Genomic DNA, 3161 nt, shown 5'->3' with positions numbered 1-3161 from the left:
TTTAGTCAGGAAAACTGTCAGAGTAATGAAAAATAATAATTAATAATATCAAAATGTGCTTTTGGCTCTCTGGCTAATATCTGAATAAGACAACAAGGCAGCAATTTGAGTGAATTACAATGCTATTTGTTTTACATTAACCAGTATCAAACAGTGAAATTTAGGTCATCTTGCACAGCCCACAATGTTTTGGAAATAGTATTACGAAAAACATTAAAAACATACAAAACATTAGTGTTGCTTTGCATTATGTTAATGAGAACAAAGGCACGTTGTATAGTTTGGACCTATTGGCTGAACACCTGTAGAGTAATCTAATAATGTTTTGAGGCATTATTTAGATGAAAGGAGAGAACTTTGAACTAGCCTTTTATAATGCTTCACCCTGCAGCCTTCTTTCAGATGAGTTCCTACATAACCAAGTCATTCTTGAGGGTCTGTAACCTGGGTGACAGTTTACCACTTTCTAGACCAAATAAAATCTTTTGAGTAAATTCTAAAGTGTTGGTCAGGGCTTTGGGGTAGCTGAGGTGAAGTGCATAGATCAGTCCAAACATTACTAGGAAGGCTTCACCAAATCTGGGGAGACTGAACACGGCATCACTTTCAATGACGACAGAGATTTTCACAGGTTGGTAGTGAACTGGACTTGTTGTGTGATTGTCACTGATGACAGTGAAGAGGGCCACTTCAACACCATCAAGCTCCAACTCATCAGATTCGTCCTGAATTAATGAAAAAGAGATACTAATCACAATCTAACCCAAGAAATACAACAGACGACATATAATTTCTCATTTTACCAACTCCCACTGAGATCCAATACCTCTTTTACAAGGGAGACCTGAGTCTCACTGTAAGAGGTGAAAAACAGAAGATCCATGTTCTGCACACATAAATCAGCTAATTCACCAGAGAATCAAGTGGTGTGAGATAGACTGAAACTAAGCTAAAGGAAATACACAGGAGTAGACTAAACAAAAGGTAAGTCCAAACAGTGCATCAAAATACATGTTTGTACTTTGATGCACTGTTTATATACACAGTAGTATCTGTTAGATACTTAAGGACACTCACAGTGCAGGTTCTGAAAAATCCAGAGACATCCTCATGCAGATAGACAGGAAGGGCAGGGAGAACGGTAGTGCACTTGGTGTGGATATCATGGATTTCCTATTTCCAGATAAAAACAGAATTTTATATACTGGTGAGTTTACTGAACAACAACAAAAACAACAGTCAAATCAGAACATATGTCCACAAATAACCTGTTCACATCTTTAATACAGTCAGACAAATAGCAAACACAAAGTGGAGTAATAGCAAAATTCAAAAAGCTCATTTAAATCATTGAACCTGTCCAATGTTCCACTGGTTCAACCTATGAAATGTGTAACAATCTATTATTACCTGTTCATTGTGAATTCTTAGAATTTCAACCAGGGCATCTGCTGTCTTCCCAGTTTTTGATGCCCTGGCTGAATAAGGTCATCAGTCGAGGAAGATGGCGGTCAAGTTCAGCGTAGAATGTATTGGGCAGGTTCTGATTTGTAATCCGCTGAAACTCTGCATACAACTACAGCAGAAGGACAATACAGTTCAATTTGAAGAATCTCGCACATCTTTATAAAGCAGCAAAAAGCTGCCACATGAGTAAGAATTACAATTTTCATTTTAAACAGAGCTGATCCATATTACCTCAGACTCCATTTTTAGAGCAGGCCAGAGGTCCAAGAGCTCCTTCACAACCCTAACCCTGCACATATAGTTTAAAATATAGCGTTTCTAACAAGAAAACTGCTTGAAAGCACTCTCACTGCAGACAGGCATCTCCGTTGTGTAACTGCAGGGACAACGGGCTTGTTTGGACCCAACTATTCTGAGTCATGAGAGGGGGTTTAAAAATTTAGAGAGATTAAAATACTTTGTTTCATACTAGGCGACCGGGCGCCACCTCTAGAGCAAGTAGTATCTAACTTTTTAAACAGCCTGCGACCCTCATTACAACAACTTAATGCTAGCTCTGCAAGCGCAAAGTTTCCTTCGGGGAGAGCAGCAAAGCACATAAAAACACAGACCGACATTTCTGCTATTCTTTTCGACACGCACCCAAAATACAACTAAATATTCGTATTTTAACAATAAACTAATATCAACATTGAAAACTTACTGTAAGTCCAGTGATGCTAGTTGCTGCCGTTAGGTCCAACTTTCTCCAGTCGTCCGTGTTGCCTCTTTGGTGCTGTTCCCGCCCATATACCTTTACTTCTTCTGTGTTTCGTATTAATGCTCATTAGCGCCGCCTTCCGCTTCGGAGGGTGAATCAGAGATTAACTCGGAATAAAAATTGATTCCTGCAGCTGCTCAACACTTACGGAAAAAATTAAAAATATATATGTAGGACACAGTGATAAAACAATGAATATTAAAATAAATACATTTTGTCTTCCACTAATGCATTTAAGACAATTTGATTTTACTTATTTGGTGAAACACTTTGAGATTTTATTGTATTTTAGCATGTGCTACATAAATTAAGTTTATTATTAAATCCTACCTACTTGAAACAACAAAAATAACAGGACTTTACCATTCTTATATGTCCTAACTTAACTGTGTTACGTTGTGCTTAAGTTATTATTTTAAGTGATGCTTACTTAATATAGAAATAGTTAAATTCAATCAAATATTATTAGTTTCATTTACTCAAAAAGAAGAACATGTTATACGAACTTGACATATTTAAGTTAACAGAACTTTTTAAAGACTTTGAGTATACACTACTTAATCTGTTTAATTACTTTGAACATTCGGGTTTACAGTGTACTTGCATAGGGCTTTTTTGCTGCAACTGGGCTCTCAAAACACCAAAACCTTATTTTGGTTCATAAATTACAAAGTGAACATAATGTGTTTTTTTAAATGCGACTCAAAACTAGTAATTGAACAAAGCTTACTGAGGTAACGGAGCAAAAGAGCAGTTTTCCTACTACTACAATAGTAGTCATCTCCTGCAGGAAAATTACAAAGAACACAGATTTCAGCATAAGCTTCATTTTTCAGACCAAGAAAAGTTTTTCAACTACTTGGTTCTGCTATTCTTTCCACAAATTCCACTGAATTTCAGCCCTGTTCTGCAAACTCCGCCAACTCAAGTTCAA

General features: G+C 36.8%; 1 long non-coding RNA gene across 2 annotated transcripts; it reads right to left on the bottom strand.

Moving 5' to 3' along the window:
- Positions 1–397: 397 nt before the first annotated feature.
- LOC146663056 (uncharacterized) lies at positions 398–2746 on the bottom strand. 2 transcript variants are annotated; one of them, XR_014912996.1, is made up of 5 exons: positions 2171–2746; positions 1699–1756; positions 1411–1576; positions 1078–1173; positions 398–725 (listed from the first exon to the last, which is right to left on the bottom strand). It is a non-coding gene; the product is annotated as an uncharacterized LOC146663056 (long non-coding RNA). The 2 variants fall into 2 exon arrangements; XR_014912995.1 differs by lacking the exon at positions 1699–1756 and having other exon boundaries at positions 2171–2726.
- Between the last annotated feature and the right edge of the window lie 415 nt (positions 2747–3161).

This window comes from Rhamphochromis longiceps, linkage group LG8 (genome assembly GCF_057381845.1).
Source record: "Rhamphochromis longiceps isolate RC_006_pf linkage group LG8, R_longiceps_female_GT1.1, whole genome shotgun sequence".
NCBI lineage: Eukaryota > Metazoa > Chordata > Actinopteri > Cichliformes > Cichlidae > Rhamphochromis > Rhamphochromis longiceps.
Note: the sequence above shows the minus strand (reverse complement) of the source record. Positions and strands in the feature narration are given on the sequence as shown.